Source organism: Herpailurus yagouaroundi, unplaced genomic scaffold (genome assembly GCF_014898765.1).
Source record: "Herpailurus yagouaroundi ecotype Mexico unplaced genomic scaffold, PumYag 77, whole genome shotgun sequence".
NCBI lineage: Eukaryota > Metazoa > Chordata > Mammalia > Carnivora > Felidae > Herpailurus > Herpailurus yagouaroundi.
Genome location: NW_024412388.1, coordinates 66,096,141 through 66,122,560, shown reverse-complemented (window position 1 = coordinate 66,122,560; position 26,420 = coordinate 66,096,141). Strand labels below are relative to the sequence as shown.

The window sequence follows — 26,420 nt, the reverse complement described above, 5'->3', positions numbered from 1 at the left end:
ACTGATACTGAGCAGATGGCCTCTCCTCCAAACCAGCACAGCCACTGGTCCCAGGCACTAACAGATGACTGTCCTGATGTTTTGTATATTAGTCTGTTGCTTCTTTTTCCTTTCTCTCTTTTCCTTTCTTTCCTTCTCTTTTCTCTTATTTTCTTTCTACCTTCTTCTTTTTGTCCTTTGGAATCCAGCTCACAGTTCCTGATTTGATTTTTGGTCAGTTCTTATTTTTTTTTCTTATTTTCTTTTTTCTCTGCTTTGTTTATCTATTTAATCAGGCATTTTTACTCCATTCTTTTTACATCTTTTCTATATCTCCTTCTTCTTTATTTTCCTTTCTCTCCCTCTGGATTAAGCCTGATAGTTTCTCTGATTCTCTGTTTAGTCTTTTTTTTTATCTTTTCAAGTACATATTTATTGTCACTTCTGTGCCATTTACACTCCCTGAGGTCAGGGATAGCACATCAGTTTTGCACTATATATGAGAAGTATGGTAAATTGTAAGAGTCATATAAAACAGCATGTGTAAAAGAGGGAGGAAAAGAAAATTGAGACAAATATCATGGACAGCATTTTCTATTAAAAAATGAGTGAATAACATGTATTGAACACTTACTAAATGATAGACTATGTCAAGTGGTTTTATAAGTAATTAATTCAATCAATTATCCTCTCCACAAATACCTATTGAGAATCTATTGTTTGCCAGATATATCTAAATACAGTTTTAAACCAGAGACAATTCTTACCCTTATGGAACTCACATTATTCTTCTATTAATAGTCATAATGCTATAAAAGAATAATAAATAACTAGATTTATTGAATGCCACATATATTTTTTTTATTTTTTTTTAACGTTTATTTATTTTTGAGACAGAGAGAGACAGAGCATGAACGGGGGAGGGTCAGAGAGAGGGAGACACAGAATCTGAAACAGTCTCCAGGCTCTGAGCAGTCAACACAGAGCTCGACACGGGGCTTGAACTCATGGACAGTGAGATCATGACCTGAGCCGAAATCGGTCGCTTAACCGACTGAGCCACCCAGGCGCCCCTGAATGCCACATATATTTTTAAGCTTCTGTTCACATGTGTGTCACAAAAACCCTAACAAATTATTACTATTATGATTTTACAGATGAGAAATTTGAGACTTAGTGTGAGCAAATCACTTTTCTAAGGTCACACCTTACTATGTGATAACAAATACTATCGTCATAGTTCTGAAACAATAATGGCCATATCAGTCAGCTGTGGTCCTTGCTAAAAATGCCAAAGTTTGAGCTGTACCCTTCAAGATTCTCTTTTAGTTGGTCTAGAGTGAAGCTAAGAGGAGACATGAATGTTAACGGATCTCAATGTTTTGATCAAAAAGCATTTGGTGTGGGGCTCCTGCGTGGCTCAGTAGGTCAGACATCCGACTTCAGCTCAGATCATGATGTCAAGGGTGGTGGGTTTGGGCCCCACATGGAGCTCTGTGCTAACAGCTCAGAGCCTGGAGCCCGCTTCAGATTCTATGTCTCCCTCTCTCTCTCTGCCCCTCTCTTACACTCTATCTCTCTCTCTCAAAAATAAATATTAATTAAAAAAAAACATTTGTGTTGGTGATGTCAAGATTGTAACAAACAAGTCACACAAAGAAAGACAAAAATTGCATGGTATCACTTATGTGAAAAATTTAAAAAAAAATCAGACTTGTAGAAACTGAGAATAGAAAGTAGAATGGTGGTTGCCTGGTAGCTGGGGAGTGGGGAAAATGAGGAGAGGTTAGCAAAAGGGCACGAACTTTCCATTTGAAGATGAATAAGGTCTGAGGGCCTAATGTATAACATGGTGACCAGAAATCATAATCCTGTATTACATAATTGAAATGTGTTGAGTAGAACTTAAGTGTTCTCACAGGAAAAAAAAAAAAAAAAAGAAAGTTACTGCATAAGGTGATGGATGTGATAATTTTCTTTGTCATATACCTCAATAATCTACTTAATCTTTTTATTGCACCTTTCATTTTTTCTTTTTGTATGGGATCAGGTCCCTTGCCCTTTCCTCTTTTCCATGGTTACTTTTCCATGAGTAAGTCAAACCACACCAGATGGACTATCTAAACATTCCACCACTACAAGTAAAGAGGAGCTTTGTAGATGACTACCCTATGGGACAGGGCAGTGCAACAACAGAGTGCACACTCCACACTCCAAAAACACTTCCTGAAGTGCCAAACCCTGGACAGTGTATGGCCCGTTTTTAATATAGCAGTTCTCACAAATGCAGAACACATAACAAGCTAATTAAAACACATAAAAGACAGAAACCTAGCCAAAATGACAAAACAGAAGAATTCTCCTCAAAGGAAATTCCAGGAAGAAACGATAGCCAGAGAATTGCTCAAAACAGATATAAACCATATATCTGAACAAGAATTTAGAATAACAGTCATAAGATTAATAGCCAGGCTTGAAAAAAGCACAGAAGACAGCAGAGAATCTATTGTTGCAGAGTTCAAAAACCTAAGAAATAGTTACAATGAATAAAGAAAGGCTATGTGAGATGCAAAATAAACTAGATGCAGTGACAGCAAGGATGGAAGAAGCAGATGAGAGAATAGGTGAAATAGAAGATAAAATTATTGAAAATGATGAAAATAAAAAAGGTAAGAAAAGTTACTAGACCACAACGGGAGAATTAGAGACCTAAGTGATTCAATGAAACAAAATAATATCCATATCATAGGAGTTTCAGAAGAAGAAGAGAGAAAGGGGCATAAGGTGTATTTGAACAAATTATAGAAACTTCCCTAATTTGGGGAAGGAAACAGGCATCCAAGTCCAAGAGGCACAGAGAACTCCTTTCAAATCAACAAAAATAGGTCAACACCATGACATGTCATGATGAAACTAGCAAAGTACAAAGATAAAGAGAGAATTCTGAAAGCAGCTAGGGACAAACGGGTCTTAACCTACAAGGGTAGACACATAAGGATGGTAGCAGACCTGTCCACTAAAACTTGGCAGTCCAGAAGGGAGTGGCAGGAACTATTCAATGTGCTAAATAGGGAAAATATGCAGCCAAGAATCCTTTATCCATCAAGGCTGTCATTCAGAATAGAAGAAGAGACAAAGGCTTTCCCAAACAAAAACTAAAGGAGTTCCTGACCATGCAACCAGCCCTACAGAAGATCCTAAGAAGGACTCTGTGAGCTGAAAGCAACAAAGACTACAAAAGACCAGAGACATCACCACAAGCACATATCCTACAGATACCACAGTGACACTAAATCTATATCTTTCAATAATCACTCTGAATATAAATGGACTAAATGCCCAGTCAAAATACATAGGGTATCAGAATGGATTCAAGAAAAAGATCCATCTATATGCTCTCTATAAGACACTCATTTTAGACCTGAGGACACCTCCAGATTGAAGGTGAGGGGATGGAGAATCATCTATCATGCTACTGGATGGCAAAAGAAAGCCAGACTAGCCACACTTATATCAGAAAAATTAGATTTTAAAACAAATGTTGTAACAAGAGATGAAGAAAGGCAATATATCATAATTAAGAGGTCTATACATCAATAAGAGCTAACAATTATAAATGTTTATGCCCCCAACGTAATACAGCCAAATATATAAATCAATTTGTCATAAACATAAACAATGTATAGATAATAATACCATGATGGCAGGGGACTTTAATACTCCACTTACAACAATGGACAGATCATCTAGGCAGAAAATCAATAAGGAAACAACAGCTCTGAGTGACACATTGGACTAGATGGACTTAATAGATATATTCTGAACTTTTCATTCAAAAGCAGCAGAATACATTCTTCTCAAGTGCACATGGAACATTCTCCAAAATAGATAACATACAGGGTCACAAAATAGCCCTCAACAAATATAGAAGGATTGAGGTCATACCATGCATATTTTCAGATCACAGTGCTATGAAACTTGAAATCAGTCACAAGAAAAAATTTGGAAAGCCCCCAGATACATGAAGGTTAAAGAATATTCTACTAAAGACTGAATGGGTCAACCAGGAAATTAAAGAAGGGATTAAAAAATACATGGAAGAAAATGAAAATTAAAACACAACAGTCCCAACTGTTTGAGATGCAGCAAAGGTAGTCCTAAAAGGAAAATACATTATAATTCAGGCCTATCTCAAGAAGTAAGAAAGGTCCCAAATACATAACCTAACCTCAAACCTAAAAGAACTAGAAAGACAGCAGTAAAGAAAGCCCAAAGCCAGCCAAACAAGAGAAATAATAAAGATTAGAGCAGAAATAAGCAATATAGAATGCAAAAAAACAGTGAAACAGATCAATGAATCTAAGAGCTGATTTTTTGAAAGAATAAACAAAATTGATAAACCCCTAGCCAGACTTCTCAAAAAGAAAAGAGAGAGGACCCAAGTAGATAAAATCACAAATGAAGGAGGAGAGATCACAACCAACACTACAGAAATACAAACAATTATTAGAGAATACTACGAAAAATTATATGCCAACACACTGGAAAATCTGGAAGACATGGACAAATTCCCAGACACTCACATACTACCAAGAACCAAATGGGAAGAAATAGAAAACTTGAACAGACCCATAACCAGTGAAGATTGAATCAGTTATCAAAAATCTCCCAACAAATAAGAGTTCTGGCCTACATGGCCTCCAAGAGGAACTCTACCAGACATTTAAAGCAAAATTAATACCTATTCTTCTCAGCTCTTCCAAAAATATACAAATTGAAGGAAAGCTTCCAGACTCATTCTATGAATCCAGCATTACAATCAAACAACAAAATAAAATAAAATGAATCCACATTGACAAAGAAGTCAAATTTTCACTCTTTGCAGATGACATGATACTCTACATGGAAAACCTGAAATACTCTGCCAAAATACTGCTAGACTGATACATGAATTCAGCTAAGTTGCAGGATATAAAATCAATGTACTGAAATCAGCTGGATTTCTATACACCAATAATGAAGCAACAGAAAGAGATATTAAGGAATCAATCCCATTTACAATTGCACCAAGAACCATAAATACCTAGGAATAAACCTAACCAAAGAGGTGAAATATCTGTATGCTGAAAACCACAGAAAAATTATGAAAGAAATTGAAGAAGACACAAAGAAATGGAAAAAAACATTCCATGCTCATGGATTGGAAGAACAAATATTGTCAAAATGTTGATACTATTCTAAGCAATCCACACGTTCATTGCAATCCCAATAAAAATAGCACCAGCATTCATCACAGAGCTAGAACAAATGATCCTAAAATCTGTATGGAACCACAAAAGACACAAAATAGCCAAATAATGTTGAAAAAGAAAACCAAAGCTGGAGGCATCACAATCCCAGACTTTGGCATGTATTACAAAGCTATAATCATCAAGACTGTATGGTATTGGCACAAAAACAGACAAGTAGATCAATGGAATACAATAGAAAACCCAGAAATGGACCCACAAATATATGGCCAACTAATCTTCAACAAAGCAGGAAAGAGTATCCAATGGAAGAAAAGACAGTCTCTTTAGCAAATGGTACTGGGAGAACTGGATAGCAACATGCAGAAGAATGAAACTAGACCACTTTCTTACACCATACACAAAAATAAATTCAAAATGGATGAAAGACATAAATGTGAGACAGGAAACCATCTTTGACCTCCACCACAGAAACTTATTTGACATGTCTCCGAAGATAAGGGAAATAAAAGCAAAAATGAATTATTGGGACTTCATCAAGACAAAAAGCTTCTGCACACCAAAGGAAATATTCAACAAAACTAAAGGCAATTGACAGAATGGGAGAGCATATTTGCAAATGACATATCATATAAAGGGTTAGTACCTAAAAATATAAAGAATTTACTGGGAGGACCAAGACAGCGAAACAGCATGGAAGTTTTTTTTTGCATCTTGCATCCATGAAAAACAGCCAGATCAACACTAAACCATCCTGCACAACTAGAAAACTGATTTGAGGATTAACACAACAATCTGCACAACCTAAACCACAGAACTCAGCAGGTACATGGCACAGAGAGGTGAACTGGAGGAGAGAGAAGCCAAACAGGGCAGGGAGCTGTTTTTGCTTACAGAGAGAGGACAGAGACAGGGGGAGAGAATGGGAAAAGCACCCCCCAAAAGAGCAGCTGGAGAGAAAGTGGAAAAGTGGAAACAGCTACTTTTAGACTGAACTAAAAAGGGAGAAAGGAGAAAGTAGAGGGTTTAAATTCCATTAAGACTCTATAAAAGGGGGGGCACAGAGTCTGAAATGCCGCAGCCCAATATCTGGCAATGCTCTAGTCAGAAGGGCTAATTCCCAGGAGAAGAGTGGGCTCTGGGAGACCTTTGGGCCACATGGGAAAAGCAGCAGTTCCACTGCTTGAAGAACATTTGGTAGAGGCTGTGCAGCCACCCAGTCCCAGCAGATCCCAGAGAACAACCACATTCACTGGTGCTGGAACAAGGTTGTTAAGGGTGAAGACTGGTGCCAGATGTGTGTTGTGATTTTCCATAATCCCTGAAACGCTGCTGCTATACAATCACGTGAACTTTTTCTGGGGCAGGCTGGCACCCAGCTGCAGTCTCTGGGCATTGGCAGCAGTATAGTACTGCAAACGTTCCTGGGTGGGGCCAGCACCTAGCCATTGTTCAGTGAGACCTTCCCCAGAGGATCTGAATGGGTCAAAGCCGCCGTCCCTCAGAAATGAGGGATTGGGAAACGCAGCTGCATTGGAGATAAAACTCAGAAGGGAGGTGCCACCTGGCAACCTGATGGCTTGGTCACAGACAGTGAAAAAGCGGGGAGTGGACTAAAGCCGGAGACAAAAGATGGGTGCACGATTGCTGGTAGGGGGGAGCACAGAGTTCCAATACTGGAGACTACGTAGCTATGTGATGCCATTTTCACAACTCCAGCGCATGTGCATGCACACCTACAAGTGCCACAACAATCCACCCCAGTAAGCTAAGCAGCACCATGTAGTGGAGAATGGAGCCATTACACTAAGCCCTGCCCAACTGGACCAAACTCACTCTTCAGGAACACCACAAATCTCTTCACCTGCTTAGTTTATGGACTATAAACTACTTCATAGTTTGACTTCTAGGGGAAAATGATGTAATTTCAATTGTATTTCAGTCTGTTTGCTAGTCCACCTATTCACTTTTCTTTTTTTTTCTTTTTCTTTTCTTTTCCTTGAATACAGAGAGAAAAAAATGATTTTATTTTCAATTTTAGTAAAAATGTTTTTCTTTACTTTTTCTACTATAATTTTTACCTTTTTGTAAATTTTTCAAATTCTATTTTACTTTCATTATTTCATTTTATTCTATTTCATTATATTCATGTTCTCAAATTTTCAAAAGTTTTCCTTCTTTTTCTTGTTTTTCTTTTTTTCTTTCTTTTTTTTCCTTTTTTCTCTATAAAGCTCATTTCAATAACCAGACCAAAACACACCTAGGAACTAGCATCATTTATTTGATTTCTGTGTGTGTGTGTGTGTGTGTGTGTGTGTGTGTGTGTCTGTGTGTCTGTGTGTTGTTTTTAATTTTTTAATTTTAATTTTTTTCCTTATTAATTCCTTTCCTTCCCTCAAAATTATGAAATGAAGGAATTCACCCCAAAAGAAAGAGCAAGAAGAAACAATAGCTAGGGACTTAATCAACACAGATAAAAGCAAGATGTCTGAACCAGAATTTAGAATAACAATAATAATAATACTAGCTGGGGTCAAAAATAGATTAGAATCCCTCTCTGCAGAGATAAAAGAAGTAAAATCTAGTTAGGATGAAATAAAAAATGCTATAACTGAGCTGCAATCTCAAATGGATGCCATGGCGGCAAGGATGGAGGAGACAGAGCAGCGAATCAGCAATATAGAGGACAAACTTATAATGAAGCAGAAAAAAAGAGGGAAACTAAAAAAGAGCACAATTTAAGAATTAGAGAATTCAGTGACTTGCTAAAAAGGAACAACATCAGAATCACAGGGGTCCCAGAAGATGAAAAGACAGAAAAAGGGGTAGAAGGTGAGCAAATCATAGTGGAAAATTTTCCTAACCTGGGGAAAGACACAGACACCAAAATCCAGGAAGCACAGAGGACTCCCATAAGGTTCAAGAAAAACTGACCATTAGCAAGGCATATCATAGTCAAATTCACAAAATAGTCAGTCAAGGAAAGAGTAATGTCCTTAACCTACAAGGGAAGAGTAAAGTCCTAACTACAAGAGTAAAGTCTTAACCTACAAGGGAAGACAGATAATGTTTGGAGCCAAAGAAACTTAGCAGGCCTCAAAGGAGTGGCAGGATATATTCAATGTGCTGAATCAGAAAAATACGCAGCCAGCAATTCTTTATCCAGCAAGGCTGTCATCCAAAATAAAAGGAGAGACTAAAAGTTTCCCGGACAAATAAAAATTAAAGCAGTTCATGACCACTACACCAGCCTTGAAAGAAATTTTAAGGGGGACTCTCTGAGAGGAGAAAAAATGAAAAAAAAAAAAAAAAAAAACACCAAAAGCAACAAAGTCTAGAAACGACCAGAGAATGCCACCAGAAACTCCAAGAAACATAATGGCAATAAAGAAACTCTACAAGAAACATAATGGCAATAAACTCATAACTCTCAGTACTCACTCCAAATGTCAGTGGATTAATGCTCCAATTCAAAGACATAGCATAACAGAATGGATAAGAAAACAAGAGCCAACTATATGCTGTTTACAAGAGACCCACTTTAGACCTAAAGACATCTTCAGATTGAAAGTAAGGGGATGGAGAACCGTCAATCATGCTAATGGTCGACAAAAGAAAGCTGGAGTAGCCATACTTATATCAGACAATCTAGACTTTAAAATAAAGACAGTAACAAGAGATGAAGAAAGGCATTATATCATAATTAAGGGGTCTATCCACCAAGAAGACCCAACAATTGTAAACATTTATGCGCCAAATGTGGAACACCCAAATATATAAATCAATTAATCACAAATATAAAGAAACTCATTAGTAATAATACTGTAATAGTAGGAGACTTCAACACCCGACCCACAGCAATGGACAGATCATATAAACAGAAAATCAACAAGGAAACAATGGCTTTGAATGACACACTGGACCAGACGGACATAACAGATATATTCAGAACATTTCATCTGAAAGCAGCAGAATATACATTCTTCTCTGGTGCACATGGAATGTTCTCCAGAATAGATCACATATTAGGACACAAATAAGCCCTCAACAAGTACAAAAAATATTGAGATCATACCATGCATGTTTCCAGACCACAATGCTATGAAACTCCAAATCAACCACAAGAAAAAATTAGGAAAGGTAACAAATACTTTGAGACTAAAGACCATCCTACTAAAGAACTAATGGGCCAACCAAGAAATTAAAGAGGAAATTAAAAGGTACATGGAAGCCAATGAAAATTGAAACACCACAGCCCCAAACCTCTGGGACGCAGCAAAAGTGGTCATAAGAGGGAAGTATACAGCATTCCAGGCCTTCCTAAAGAAGGAGGAAAGGTCTCAGACACACAACCTAACCTTACGCCTTAAAGAGCTGGAAAAAGAACAGCAAATAAAACCCAAAACCAGCAGAATACAGGAAATAATAAAGATTAGAGCAGAAATCAATGCTATTGAAACCAAAAAAAAAAAGAATAGATCAATGAAATCAGAAGCTGGTTCTTTGAAAGAATTAACAAAATTGATAAACAACTAGCCAGCTTGATCAAAAATAAAAAGGATAGGACCCAAATAAATAAAATCAAGAATGAAAGAGGAGACAGGGCGCCTGGGTGGTTCTGTTGATTGAGCAACTGACTTCGGCTCAGGTCATGATCTCATGGGTCGTGAGTTTGAGCCCCGCACTGGGCTCTGTGCTGACAGCTCAGAGCCTGGAGCCTGCTTCAGATTCTGTGTCTCCCTCTCCTCCCTTCCCCACTCATGCTCTGCCTCTCTCTATCTCAGAAATAAATAAACATTGAAAAAAAAAGAATGAAAGAGGAGAGATCACAATGAACACAGCAGAAATGAAAACAATAATAAGAGAATAATATGAGCAATTATATGCCAATAAAATGGGCAATCTGGAAGAAATGTATAAATTCCTAGAAACATATAAACTACTGAAACTGAAACAGGAAGAAACAGAAAATTTGAGCAGACCCATAACCAGTAAAGAAATTGAATTAGTAATCAAAAAATCTCCCAAAAAACAAGAGTCCAGGGCCAGATGGCTTTCCAGGGGAATTCTACCAAACATTGAAGGAAGAGTTGAGAACTATTCTCTTGAAGCTGTTCCAAAAAATAGAAATGGAAGGAAAACTTCCAAACTCTTTCTATGAAGCCAGCATTACCTTGATTCCAAAACCAGACAAGACCCCACTAAAAAGGATAACTACAGACTAATTTCCCTGATGAACATGGATGCAAAAGTCCTCAACAAGATATTAGCCAACCGGATCCAACAATATATTAAAACAATTATTCACCATGACCAAGTGGGATTTATACCTGGGATGCAGGGCTGGTTCAATATCCACAGAACAATCAATGTGCTTCATCACTTCAATAAAAGAAAGATACTCTCAATAAATGCATAGAAAGCATTTGACAAAATACAGCATCCTTTCTTGATAAAAACCCTTAAGAAAGTAGGGATAGAAGGATCATACCTCGAGATTATAAAAGCCATATATTAACGACCCAATGCTAATATCATCCTCAGTGGGGAAAAACTGAGAGCTTCCCCATAAGGTCAGGAACAAGACAGGGATGTCCACTCTTACCACTGTTATTCAACATAGTATTGGAAGTCTTAGCCTCTGCAATCAGACAACACAAAGAAATAAAAGGCATCCAAATTGGCCAGGAGGAGGTCAAAATTTCACTCTTCACAGATCACATGATACTTTATGTGGAAAGCCCAAATATTCCACAAAAAAACTGCTAGAACTTACCCATGAATTCAGCAAAGTTGCAGGATATAAAATCAATGCACAGAAATTTGTTGCATTCCTATACACCAACAATGAAGCAATAGAAAGTGAAATCAAGGAATTGATCCCATTTATAATTACACCAAAAACCATAAAATACCTAGGAATAAACCTAACCAAAGAGGTAAAAAATCTATACACTGAAAACTATAGAAAGTTTATGAAAGAAATTGAAGAAGACAACAAAAAATGGAGAAAGATTCCATGCTCCTTGATAAGAAGAACAAATATTGTTAAAATGTCAATACCATCCAAAGCAATCTACATATTCAATGCAATACCTATCAAAATAACACCAGAATTCCTCACAGGGCTAGAACAAACTATCCTAAAATTTGTATGGAACCAGAAAAGACCCCAAATAGCCAAAGCAATCATAAAAAAAAAAAAAAATCAAAGCAGGAAGCATCACAATCCCAGACTTCAAGCTATACTACAAAGCTGTCATCATCAAGGCATTATGGTACTGGCCCAAGAACAGACACTCAAATCAATGGAACAGAAAAAGGAACCCAGAAATGGACCCACAAACATATGGCCAACTAATCTTTGACAAAGCAGGAAAGAATATCCAATGGAATAAAGACAGTCTCTTCAGCAAGTGGTGCTGGGAAAACTGGACAGCGACATGCAGAAGAATGAACCTGGACCACTTTCTTACACCATACACAAAACAAAAAACAAAAACAAAAACAAACAAACAAAACAACCTCAAAATGGATGAAAGACCTAAATGTAAGAAAGGAAGCCATCAAAATCCTTAAGGAGAAAGCAGGCATAAACCTCTTTGATCTTGGCTGCCGCAACTTCTTACTCAATACGTCTCTGGAGGCAAGGGAAACAAAAGCAAAAATGAACTATTGGGACTTCATCAAAATAAAAGCTTCTTCACAGCAAAGGAAACAATCAGCAAAACTAAAAGGCAACTGACAGAATGGGAGAACATATTTGCAAACGATGTATCAGATAAGGGGTTAGTATCCAAAATCTAGAAAGAAATTATCAAACTCAAAACCCAAAAAACAAATAATCCAGTGAAGAAATGGGCAAAAGACACGAATAGACACTTCTCCAAAGAAGACATCTAGATGGCCAACCGACACATGAAAAAATGCTCAACATCACTCATCATCAGAGAAATACAAATCAAAACCACAATGAGAGACCACCTCACAGCTGTCAGAATGGCTAACATTAATAACTCAGGCAACAACAGATGTTGGTGAGGATGCAGAGAAAGAGGATCTCTTTTGCATTGTTGGTGGGAATGCAAACTGGTGCAGCCACTCTGGAAAACAGTGTGGAGGTTCCTCAAAAATTAAAAATATAATTACCCTATGACCCAGCAATTACACTACTAGAAATTTATCTAAAGGTACAGGAGTGCTGATTCAAAGGGGCACATTCACCCCAATGATTATAGAAGCACCATCAACAATAGCTAAATTTTAGAAAGAGCTCCCATGTCCATCAACTGATAAATGGATAAAGAAGACTGGTATATATACACTATGGAATACTACTCAGCGATGAAAAAGAATGAAGTCTTGCCATTTGCAACAACATGGATGAACAACATGGATGGAAACACAGATACCATATGTTTTAACTCATATGTGCAATTTGAGAAACTTAACAGATGACCATAGAGGAAGGGAAGGAAAAATAAGATACAAACAGGGAGGCAAACCATAAGAGACTCTTAAATTCAGAGAATAGACTGAGCGTTGATGGGGGTGGGGTTGGAGGGGTGAAGATAAAAGGTGATGGAAATTAAGGAGGACACTTGTTGGGATGAGCACTGGGTGTTATAGGTAAGTAATGAATCACTGGGTTCAATTCCTGAAGCCAAAACTACACTGTATGTTAGCTAACTTGACAATAAAATAAAAACTTAAATTACACTAAAACAAGAAAGAATATGTATGTATGTATGTATGTATGTATGTATGTATACATATACAAACAAACAAACAAACAAAAAGTCTTTTCACACTAATTAAAAAATTACTCTTCCAGGGAAGTAGTGAAGGTATCTTGATCTCTCTCATAAATCAGTATCATTACACTTTATGCATGTCCCCCACACACACCCATCAACACACACTAACACACAAGTATACATATATGCACATACATAGTCTTGTACAACAGCTTGCTGGAGAATTTTATCCAGCAAGGTCCTCATTATCTTGAGGACCAATCAACAATTCCAAATTCTGTATGCAATATTCTCAAGGGCACCTATCAAGTTCATATGTGTTATATGTCTATCTGATCAATTAAATTGTTGGAAGCCATTACAGTGACATTTAACATAAAATTTTGTTTACCACCCTTTATTATTTAAAATATTCCCTTGTTATCACTAAGATGAAGAATGTCTGCAAAGCAGATAGCCTCTGGTCTCAAGAATCAATGAAAGCAAGTCGGTTTGCCTCCATTAAGATCAAAGATCAAAGAACGGTACAAATATACAAACAGAAGTCCATAATAACAAGTCCAAACAGTGTACAGGGGTAGCCTAAAGGTTGGTGCATGAGCTTCGTAATCAGAAAGACTAGGATTCAAATCCCGGTATGGACACTAATTAGTTTCTGACCTTCAATTTTCTTACCCAGTCTGTGCATCAGTGTTCTCCTCTGTAGGATTCAGATACCAATACTGCCTTCATAGATATGTTGTAAGGATTAAGTGAGAAAATTAGGTAAGCCATTTGGTGCAGTACATAGTAAGCATGTGTTTAAAAGCTACTATTTCCTGATGAGAATCATTCACGATGGATTCTAAAATAAACCAAACAGTTCTTATCTAGATAAGATCTTCAAGATGGTTAGTGAGTTACTGGCCAGGTGCCATTTTACCCTCTTTCCAGATACCCAGATACCTTGATAGTGTGATTTGCAAAGCACCACAGAGCAAGGCAACATAAGTCAAAATAGCCAGATATTCTACCAGACAAGCCCAGCCCTTAGGGAAGAGTCTAAGGAAAGGATGGCAAAACTGAGTGTGGGATAGAGCTTTCAAAGTGAGGCAAGTTCACTCAATAAAGTTACAGGACACCCATGCCAGGCACTCTTCAGAGCTGAGAGTACAGCATGGATGAAAATGGGCAAAAACTCTCCCCTGTGGAGTTCACACTGTAGTTTAGGGAAGCAGAAAATAAACAACTAAATTAATAAAATATAAAATATATAATATGTCTGATGGTGATATGTGCTATAGAGGGAAAAATCCAGCCAGGCATGGGAATAAACAGAGCCAGGATGGATAATACTCTCTCAAGATAAAGCAGAAAAACCCATGCATTACTCCATCAATATCAACTCCCCTGGCCCTTGATCCACAAGTAACTGCAGATGACCACACCATTAATTAATACTCAGTAACTATTTTTTGAGTGAATGACATGTCTCAAGAGAAAACCAAAATCTCGAAAATAAAGCAAACTTTACATTCTTGTGTCAACTAGGTAGAATTAGTGTCTGGTACACTTAAACACTCAATAATAGTTGTTGCATAATTCAATGTCTTAGCAAGTAAATGAAAGGATTACAGGTTTTCAGGAAAAGCAATCACAGCTCCATCCACAGAGCCAGCCTGTGTTGTATAGTGACTGCAACATCTATAATTTGAATAACATGTGCCTGATTGCTCACCCATACCTGGCATTCCTCTAAGTACTTTATATGGATTATCTCCTTTGAGCCTTTCAATAATACTGGAGATTCAGGGAAGGAGCCACCCAGTAAAGGAGTTGTGAAAGCCTTCCCTGTGGTGCCCTTCCCTGTGGAAAAGTGCATCCTTATCAGTCAATAAGTTGGGTCCTGAGTCAACTTCGGAACACTGATTCTCATCACCAATCCATCAGGTGCTCTTCAAATTGTCAAACACCGATGTTCACAATCTTTCTACCCAGCTGCCAGCTCTTCTCAGCAAACCACTGTTTCTGATAACCCTCCAGTCCAGACTCAGAACTTAGTATCTTTTCTCTTTCAATCATTCTATTGGTGTTATCCAGCACTCACTGTATCCAAACTCTAGAAGCAATAAGAAGGTCCATAAGTTTACAAACAGACCAAGAAAAAAAGCTGAACACTTTATTTTTTTTTTTTTTATTTTTAGAGAGAGACAGAGAGAGTAAGCAGGAGAGATGGGCAGGGGGAAAGAGAGAGAGAATCTCAAGCAGGCTCCACACCCAGTGCAGAGGCCAACAGGGGACTTGATCATACCCCAGGACTATGACCTGAACTGAAATCAAGAGTCATACATTCAATCAACTGAGCCATCCAGGTGCCCCAAGAAGGCTGAACACTTTAAAGTGAAAGAAAGCAAGCAAAGTAATGAACTTGCCCTGTGATGCAAACAACAGGTGCAAGAGAGGACTGAAGACTTTGATTCATACATTTGGAGGATGATTTTGATTCCCAGGTTGGAGAACCACTCAAGTTGGGAGGACAGAGAGGTCCTGCAGGTTGGTATAGGCAGCTTCACATGTCTGGGAGAAGAGCTAGGTGGAACTGTGTTCTGGCTGCACAAAAGAAAACCCCCAAAAATAAGCCACAGGGTGAGCCTCGTCAGCAGCTGCTTGCCAAGCAAAAGCCAGTCCCAGACAAATCCAGTAGAACCCATGCCTGCCAGCTGGATTCCATCTTCAGTATTTAGGAGATGAAAATCAGTGCTGATTTACAAGAAGTCAGAGCTACTGAAAACCCAAATGCTAGTTAAGAGAAAGAAGATTAGATTTACCAGGAAAAACAAGTTACTACAGAAGTAGGGATGTAACCAGTTCTGGGAACGAACAATGCCCACTTCATACTTTTTTCCAGTGTTTTAAAAGGAAAGAGGCAGCATTTAGTAAGGAAGTGGAAGCAATAGTGCAGATGCACAAAGGAACAGAACTGGAGGGAGGGGGCCTCATGCCCCTGTGCCATATGTGGTCCAAGTTCAATGCTAATCTGATCCTGCTCTCCTGCATATACCCTTCAGCAGCCTCCCACTCCCCTTCAATCAAAGCCTGAACTACTTCACCTGGCCCATAGAGAGTTGCAAAATCTGGTCCTCTCAGTGGCTTTATCTCACCCTTCACCTCTTCCTTACATATATTCTGAACTTCTCTCATGTCCTCACAGGTGCCTCCATCCCCCTAGCCATTGGGTCAGTGCATGGAACACTCCTCTCCTTCCTCTACCCATTTTCATCTGGCTGCCACCTGCTTATTCTTCAGATCTCCGCTTAAATATCATTTCCTTGAAAAGGCTTTTCTTACCTTCCTCTAGGTTAGATCCGTTGCTCTGTTCTCATAATCCCTATATTTCCGTTTCCATAATACTCATCAACTTTGTGATTAGTACTGATTTACTTATCAGTCTTCCCTTGTAACTAGAGACCTTTGTAAGTGCTCATGAAACACCTGTTAAATTAATCAATTGATTGAAGTAAAATTTATTTTGTGAACCTAGATGCTTCTTTCTCCCTGAATTCTAAATTGAAAGAAAAAAAAACATTAGGAAACATCTCAGGAGAGAAGAAAAAGGACAATTCCAGCAGTTTAGGCTTTATGATCATCCCATACATTTCCTCACTAGTATGTTCCCCCCAAAACACATTCTATATAACTACCTTCCCACCTATCCCTTCCCTTGCACCCAGATATATTATCTTTCCTCTTTCTAATTTATTATCACTCTCATTCATTCAATGAACATTTATAAAGCAATTTCTGTGTGCCTCATACCGACTCTAAAATTTTTGTTTTCAACACTTCCCAGTTGATGATTTAGGAACTGACTGTAATAAAAATGCAGGTATAAGCAATTTCCTTTTATTTCAGGGGTAAAAAAATGGAATTCAAAAATATATTTAGTGAAACCTTAAGGGGAAAAGTTATGAATCTGAGTTGATGGCAACAGAGAAATCAAGATGAATTGTCTTAAACTTCATTATTTCATTGGGTCACAAGTTTTTTAAAAGTTGGATGTTGTTTCAGACATGGTTTTATCCAGAGCTTTGTATAATGCTCTGGCTCCTTTGGGATTCTCTGGGCTCTACTCAGCTTCCCAGATCTCACTTCTTCCAATACACTGGCAGAGAAGCTCTTCACTACCTCACACAAAAGAAAAAGAAAGACTTCTTCCCAGGAGTCCCCAGCAAAAATAATTCCTGCCCATCTCTATGGCCTGAATGGGGCCAGATGCTCATCCTGGAACCAGTTAATGATACACACTGTTTGGTTTAAGCCCGTCAGGAGCCACCTGTGGAGCCAAAAATGGTGTGCATGCCATGCTGGCTGCACAGCTAAGCAAAGTAGAACATATCCCTAAAGGAAAAAAATGAAGGTTATTGAAGAAATGAAAAATAGATCCCAAAGAAGCAATCAACAGCTGCTTTTCCAAAGCAGCACTCAAGATTTTCCCCTTCACATGAAAAAATATGTCACCATTCCTGTGTAGCTTATAGAATCCCCACTGATTAGAATTATAAAGAATTATACAGATAGAACACAATCCATCTCCCTCATATTACAGCAGTTAGGGCTGGGAAAAGTGAAGTAAACTGTACCCAGGTTACACATCTAGTTAATGCCATTGAAAGGAACATAACCCAGGTGTTTTTATTTTTGATTCAACATTCCTTCTTGTATGTCAATACTACACAATCAGGGCAAAATGAGACCATATGATGTGTCATTTCTGTTATTCTCTAAACATAGAGTTTATTTGCAGAGAGAGTATGTTTGTTGGGTTTATGAGAAGGGGGTAAGTAGGAAAAGATGAAAGAATGGAAAAGAGAACAATTTTAATATCTTTTTAATTTTAACTCACACAACTTTCTAACACATATATTGACCCAAAAACAAGAACTTTTCTCAGAGCTGAGATAATTTGACACTAGGACATTGGTAAAAAAAGAATCCAGTGCTCACTTCAGGAGCACATATTCTAAAATTGGAAAGATACAGGGAAGATTAGCACAGTCCCTGGGCAAGAATGGCACGCAAATTCATGAAGGGTCCCATATTTAAAAACGAACAACAACAAAAAGAATCAATATAATAACAACAATTAGGTTTGTAAATCATGGTCCTATGGCTGGGTGCCATTTGGAGAAAAGATAGGTTGCTGGCTCTGTTCTCAACAGTTGGTGTGTTTGAGACCTGCCAGATAATGTCCATTTGTAATGAACTTGATACAAGGAGGGACTCTTCAAGGTAAAGAGAAAGAACTCATGCTAGTCAATTAAAAATCACAGAGCAACCTGTGCCCTCTAGCCTGTGAACTCTCCTCCAGATCACAGAACTGCATTTCATTTTAAGGGCAGACCAGCTAGCATGGGCTAGCTTTGGGAGTGGGAAGAATAAACAACAGATAACCAAAAGTGCCCTTCTAGAGCTTACCTGGCAAATCTATCCACAGTATTCACACCTCCTCCAGATATGGTGGCAACAGCACACTTAGAGAGTACTTGTCTTAAACCATTATTTACCATTAGTACCTCAGTAGGAATTAGTTTAATTAAAATTTTGCTCACTTTGCTGCCCTACTGCCCTGTCCAGACTGCTCCTAGCTTCTCACCCTCCTCCAGATCTTGCAGTCCACACTCACCTTCTAAATATAAGTTGAATTGTGTAATTACACTGCTTAAAACACTTTGACAAATTCAAGTGTTTCTAGAATAAACGTTGCCTTGTTAAGATGATCCACGAGGTCCGGAACCCACTACCCATCATCTGTCCTTTGCTCTCACCACCCAGAGTCCTGATGCCACCTCCCAAGATACCTTCATTTTCATTCCTTCTTTCCCCTATCCTAGCTGTTTTCTCCACTTGGAAAGCCCTTCACTGCCTTGACTGTAGAGCGCATCCTGACTAGGTCATAAGTCCCAGGGAAAGATTATCTCTCCTCTCAATTTCCCTAGATAATTTCCCCTTCAACATCCCCTATAACATTGTAGTTAGGTCTTTTTTTTTTTTTTTTTTTTACCTTTTGGTCTCCTCCATTGAGTTGTTAGCCATTGCACAGAGTAGATTCCCAGTTAATGTTTGTTGAGTTGGACTGAAATCAGTCATTTAATCTATCTCTTACCTTCAAAGCAGAATCAAATCACACTTTCTTCCAAAATGCGTCTTAAATTATCCTAACTCTAGGTTCAGTCTATGTCTTGAGTCAATCTGGTTATTCCCTCTATTTAATGCCAAAACTACAAGTGCAGCCCCAAAGTCAACTCCCAGGACCAAGTGTGAACTGACCCAAGAGACCTTTAGGTAACTCTAGTCCACATTCAAGAGCTTAGCATCACCCACCTTTGCCCACTAATCCCAACTTGCATTTATTTGTTTGTTTGTTTGTTTGTTTAATAAATACCTGAAAGCTTACTTTTTGCTAAGCCCTATATTAAGTACAAAAGAAACGTGGATAAAGAAGTTATGAACCCAACCCTCAGGGAGACCACAGTCTCAATGGGGAAGGTGGGAGGTAAACACGAAACCCTGTTACAAATCCTCTATCAGATCTTGCCCAATCCCCAGTCTGTCTGCTTCATTTCTTGTCCTTGGGATTCTTTTTGCCTTGATTCTTATTCCAGAAACCTCAACTCTCTTTCCAGACTGAGATCTTTCAATCCTACTACTGGGATAAAAGCTTTGTCCCTAGATTTCTTTTCCATGTAACCACCCCTTCTGCAAGCCACTCTTGAATGAGAGAGGAAAAGGTAACTTCTTTACAAGGTCACTGATCCTTTGTATCAGGACTCTGATGTGGCTTTCAAGTCTAGCATCTAATATTCTTTAACCTTAAAGTATATAAGATCCAGAGAAGCCAAGATGCAGAACAGCATGGAAGTTTTTTGTGTGTCTCATATCCATGAAATACAGCCAGAACAACACTAAACCATTCTGCAAACATAGAAAACTTATCTGAGGATTAACACAACAATCTGCACAACCTGAACCACAGAATTCAGCAGATACATGGTGTGGAGAGGTGAACTTGGGGAGAGAGAAGCCACAGAGGGAAGGGAACCACTTTTGCATGCATAGAGAGGACAGAGATGGGGGGTGGGGGGAAATACGGGAAAAGCAACCCTCCCCAAAAGCAACTGGAGAGAAAGTGGAAAATTGGAAACAGCCACAGGGACTGAACTAAAAAGGGAGAAAGAAGAGGGTTTAAATTCCATTAAGACTGTAAACAGGGGGGGGCGCCTGGGTGGCGCAGTCGGTTAAGCGTCCGACTTCAGCCAGGTCACGATCTCGCGGTCCGGGAGTTCGAGCCCCGCGTCGGGCTCTGGGCTGATGGCTCAGAGCCTGGAGCCTGTTTCCGATTCTGTGTCTCCCTCTCTCTCTGCCCCTCCCCCGTTCATGCTCTGTCTCTCTCTGTCCCAAAAATAAATAAACGTTGAAAAAAAAAAAATTTAAAAAAAAAAAAAAAAAAAAAAAGACTGTAAACAGGGGGAGCACAGAATCTGAAACTCTGCAGCTCGATACCTGGCGGTGCTCTGGTGGGAAGGACGAATCCCCAGGAGCAGAGTGTGGTCCAGGAGGTTCTCAGGCAACATGGGAGAAGCAGTTCCACTGCTGGAAGGACATTTGGTAGAGGCTGTGAGGCCACCTAGGCCCAGCAGACCCCAGAGAGTGGCCACATTCGCTGGTGCTCGAACAAGGTTATTGGGGGTGAAGTCTGGTGCCAGATGTTTGTTGTGATTTTCCATAATCCCTGAGGTGCTGCTGCTAAACTGTCTTGCGAACTTTTTCTGGGGTGGGCTAGCACCTGGCTGCAGTCTCTGGGCATTGGCAGCAGTATGGTCCCACAAGCGTTCCTGGGTGGGACCAGCAACCAGCTATTGTTCAGTGAGACTGTCTGCAGAGGGGCAGAACAGGTCAAAGCCGCAGTCCCTCAGAAGTGAGGGGCCAGGGAAGGCAGCCCCATCTGAGACAAAACTCAGGAGGGAGGTGCTGCCTGGGGCTTGGTCACAGACAGTGTGGAAGTGGGGAGTGGATAGAAGCCAAAGACAAAGGATGGGTGTGCGATTGCTGATCAGAGAGAACAAAGTTCCAATACCAGAGACTGGGTAGCTGGGAGACGCCATTTTCACCGTTCCTGCACATACGGACCTACAAGCGCCACAACAATCCATCCTAGTAGGCTAGCAGCGTCATCTACTGGAGAATGGGGCCGTTACACTAAGCCATGCCCAACTGGGCCAACCTCGTTCTTCAAGAACACAAGTCTCGCCACCCACTTAGTTCATGGACTATAAAGCACTTCAAAGTTTGACTTCTAGGGGAAAACGAAGTAGTTTCGCTTGTATTTCAGTCTGTTAGCTGGTACAACTATACAATTTCCTTTCTTCTTTTTTTTTTCTCTTTTTCGTTTCTTTTCTTTTTCCTGAATACAGAAAGAGAAAAAAATCATTTTTATTTTCAATTTTTATTAAAAAAATTTTTCTTTAATTTCTTCTACTATACTTTTTACTTCTGTGTAAACTTTTTCAAATTCTATTTTACTTCCATCATTTAATTTTACTCTACTTCACTGTATTCATTTTTTCAAATTTTCAATCGATTTCCTTTTTTTTTCTTTTTTCCCTTTTTTTCTCTAATCTATCAAGCCACTTTCAACACCCAGACTAAAACACACCTAGGATCTAGCATCATTTATTTGATTTTTGTCTCTGTGTTTGTTTTTAATTTTTTAATTTTAACTTTTTTATTTTAATTTTTTCTACCTCATTAATTCCTTTTCTCCCTTCAAAATGATGAAATGAAGGAATTCACCCCAAAAGGAAGAGCAGAAAGAAATGACAGCCAGGGACTTAACCAACACAGATACAAGCAAGATGTCTGAACCAGAATTTAGAATCACAATAATAAGAATATTAGCTGGAATAGATTAGAATCTATTCTAATAGATTAGAATCCCTGTCTGTGGACATAAAAGAAGTAAAAGCTAGTCAGGATGAAATAAAAAATGCTATGACTGAGCTGCAATCTCAAATGGATGCCGCAGTGGCAAGATGGATGAGGCAGAACAGACTCAGCGATATAGAGGACAAACTTATGGAGAATGATGAAGCAGAAAAAAAAGAGGGAGATTAAGGCAAAAGAGCACGATTTGAGAATTAGAGAAATCAGTGACTCATTGAAAAGGAACAACATCAGAATCATAGGGGTCCCAGAAGAGGAAGAGAGAGAAATAGGGGTAGAAGGGTTATGTGAGCAAATCATAGCAGAAAACTTTCCTAACCTGGGGAAAGACACAGACATCAAAATCCAGGAAGCACAGAGGACCCCCATTAGATTCAACAAAAACTGACCATCAACAAGGCATATCATAGTCAACTTCACAAAATACTCAGGTAAGGAGAGAATCATAAAAGCAGCATGGGAAAAAAGTCCTTAACCTACAAGGGAAGACAGATCAGGTTTGCAGAAGACCCATCCACAGAAACCTGGCAGGCCTGAAAGGAGTGGCAGGATATATTCAATGCGCTGAATCATAAAAATATGCAGCCAAGAATTCTTTCTCCAGCAAAGCTGTCATTCAAAATAGAAGTAGAGATAAAAAGTTTCCCAGACAAACAAAAATTAAAGGAGTTTGTGACCACCTAAGCCAGCCCTGCAAGAAATTTTAAGGGGGAGTCTCTGAGGGGAGAAAAGATGAATTAATTAATTAACTAATTAATTCCAAAAGCAACAAAGATTAGAAAGGACCAGAGAACCCACCAGAAACTCTACTCTACAAGAAATATAATGGCAACAAATTCATATCTTTCAGTACTCACTCTAAACGTCACTGGACTAAATGCTCCAATCAAAAGACATAGAGTAACAGAATGGATGAGAAAACAAGATCCATCTGTATGCTGTTTACAAGAGACCCACTTTAGACCTAAAGACACCCTCAGATTGAAAGTAAAGTAAGAGGATGGAGAACCATCTATCACGCTAATGGTCAACAAAAGAAAGTCAGAGTAGCCGTACTTATATCAGACAACCTAGACTTTAAATAAAGACTGTATCAAGAGATGAAGAAGGGCATTATATCATAATCAAGGGGTCTATCCACCAAGAAGGCCTAACAATTGTAAACATTTATGCACCAAATGTGCAGCACCCAAATATATAAATCAATTAATCACAAACATAAAGAAATTCATTGATAGTAATACCATAATAGTAGGAGACTTCAACACCCCACTCACAGCAATGGACAGATCATCTAATCAAAAAATCAACCAGAAAACAATGGCTTTGAAGGACACACTGGGCCATATGGACGTAACAGATATATTCAGAACATTTCATCCTAAAGCAACAGAATATACATTCTTCTCCAGTGCACATGGAATGTTCTCCAGAATAGACACATACTGGGACACAAATCAGCGCTCAGCAAGTACAAAAAGATCGAGATCATACCCTGCATATTTTCAGGCCACAACGCTATGAAACTCGAAATCAACCACAAGGACAAATTTGGAAAGGTAACAAACACTTGAAGACCGAAGAACATCCTACTAAAGAATGAATGGGCCAACCAAGAAGTTAAAAAGGAAATCAAAAAGTGTATGGAAGCCAATGAAAATGATAACACCACAACCCAAAACCTCTGGGACACAGCAAAGGCAGTCATAAGAGGAAAGTATATAGCAATCCAGGCCTTCCTAAAGAAGGAAGAAAGATCTGAGACACACAACCTAACTTTATGCCTTAAAGAGCTGGAAAAAGAACAGCAAATAAAACCCAAAACCAGCAGAAGACAGTAAATAGTAAAGATTAGAGCATAAATCAATGCTATCAAAACCAAAACAACAGTAGAACAGATCAATAAAACCCATAAAATACCTAGGAATAAATGTAACCAAAGAGGAGCTATACGCTGAAAACTATAGAAAGCTTATGAAAGGAATTGAAGAAGACACCAAAAAATGGAAAAAGATACCATATTCCTGGATAGGAAGAACAAATATTGTTAAAATGTCGATACTACCCAAAGCAATCTACATATTCAACATGATCCCTATCAAAGTAACACCAGCATTCTTCACAGAGCTGGAACAAATAATCCTAAAGTTTGTATGGAACCAGAAAAGACCCCGAATAGCCAAAGCAATCTTGAAAAAGAAAACCAAAGCAGGAGGCATCACAATCCCAGACTTAAAGCTATACTACAAAGCTGTAATCATCAAGACAGTATGGTACAAGCACAAGAACAGACACTCAGATCAATGGAACAGAAAAAGGAACCCAGAAATGGACCCACAGACATATGGCCAACTAATCTTTGACAAAGCAGGAAAGACTATCCAATGGAATAAAGACAGTATCTTCAGCAAGAGGTGCTGGGAAAACTGGACAGCAACATGCAGAAGAATGAACCTAGACCACTTTCTTATACCATACACAAAAATAAACTGAAAGCGGATGAAAGACCTCAATGTAAGAAAGGAAGCCATCAAAATCCTCAAGGAGGAAGCAGGCAAAAACCTCTTTGATCTTGCCCGCAGCAATTTCTTACTCAACACATCTCCAGAGGCAAGGAAAACAAAAGCAAAAATGAACTACTGGGACCTCATCAAAATAAAAAGCTTCTGAACAGTGAAGGAAACAATCAGCAAAAGTAAAAGGCAACTGACAGAATGGGAGAACATATTTGCAAATGACATAACAGATAAAGGGTTAGTATCCAAAATCTATAAAGAACTTATCAAACTCAACACCCAAAAAAACAAATAATCCAGTGAAGAAATGGGCAAAAGACATGAATAGACACTTCTCCAAAGAAGACATCCAGATGGCCAACCGACACATGAAAAAATGCTCAACATCACTCATCATCAGGGAAATACAAATCAAAACCACAATGGGAGACCATCTCACACCTGTTAGAATGGCTAACATTAACAACTCAGGCAACAACAGATGTTGGTGAGGATGCAGAGAAAGAGGATCTCTTTTGCACTGCTGGTGGGAATGCAAACTGGTGCAGCCACTCTGGAAAACAGTATGGAGGTTTCTCAAAAAACTAAAAATAAAACTACCCTACGACCCAGCAATTGCACTACTAGGCATTTATCCAAGGGATACAGGTGTGCTGTTTCAAAGGGACACATGCACTCCCGTGTTTATAGCAGCACTATCAACAATAGCCAAAGTATGGAACTAGCCCAAATGTCCATCAATGGATGAATGGATACAGAAGATGTGGTGTGTGTGTGTGTGTATATATATATATATATATATATATATACACACACACACACATACATACAATAGAGTATTACTCGGCAATCAAAAAGAATGGAATCTTGCCATTTGCAACTACATCAATGGAACTGGAGGGTATTATGCTAAGCAAAATTAGTCAGAGAAAGAGAAATATCATATGACTTTAAGAGACAAAACAGATGAACATAAGGGAAGGGAAACAAAAATAATCGAAAAACAGGGAGGGGGACAAAACATAAGAGACTCTTAAATATGGAGAACAAACAGAGTTACTGGAGGAGTTTGGGGAGGGAGTATGGGCTAAATGGGTAAGGGGCATTAAGGAATCTACTCCTGAAATCATTGTTGCACTATATGCTAACTAATTTGGATGTAAATTTTAAAAAACTAAATTCAAAAAAGTATATAAAGATCCTTGGGGTATCCTATTTAGAATGGATATCCCCAGGATCCATTCCCCAGATATTCTAGTTAAATCATCTATGTTTATTATAAGTCCTCCCAATGATTTTGAAACAGAAGGTACAGAAATTTTGAGCATTGTTCTAAGTTATACATGTTCATTTAAGTTTTACAATCATCTACACTGCCTCACTCCACCACTGTAGATTTGGACCCTACAAACCTTCAATGACAGGGCTAATTCCCCAAGTCTCCTACCAAGAAGTACAGTTTAGATAGCAGAGGACCTACTGTGCATGACAGTCTGCTTTGACTTTTGTATACTATAATCCCCAAAGTTCCCATCACTAGCATTGCCTACATATTGGAACATCTTAGATGCGTTAGGATGTAAGCTACTTGACAACTGCCTTAGCAATGTAGCAATGTTTTGGGGGCTGGGTTTGGGAGGGGGGGGTTGTATGTTTATTTTGGGATCTGACTCCAAAAGCAGGGAAAACACAAGAAAAAATAAACAATGGGACTACATCAAACTAAGCTTCTGCAAAGCAAAGCAAACCATCAACAAAACAAAAAGGGAACCTACTGAATAAAAAATACTTGCAGATCATATATCTGATAAGGAGTTAATATGCAAAATCCATAAAGAACTCATACAACTAAACAACCAAACAAAAAAAAAACAATTTAAAATGGGCAAGAGATGGCACAAAAACAGACACATAGACCAATGGAATAGAATAGAAACCCC

General features: G+C 38.6%; 1 protein-coding gene and 1 non-coding gene across 2 annotated transcripts in view; one reads left to right on the top strand and one right to left on the bottom strand.

The window, feature by feature from the left end:
* Nucleotides 1-26,420, bottom strand: part of GIPC2 (GIPC PDZ domain containing family member 2) — a 430,222-nt gene that overhangs the window by 230,129 nt on the left and 173,673 nt on the right. The window lies entirely within an intron of this gene.
* Nucleotides 17,961-18,067, top strand: LOC121027863 (U6 spliceosomal RNA). The gene has a single exon (XR_005788950.1). It is a non-coding gene; the product is annotated as a U6 spliceosomal RNA (small nuclear RNA).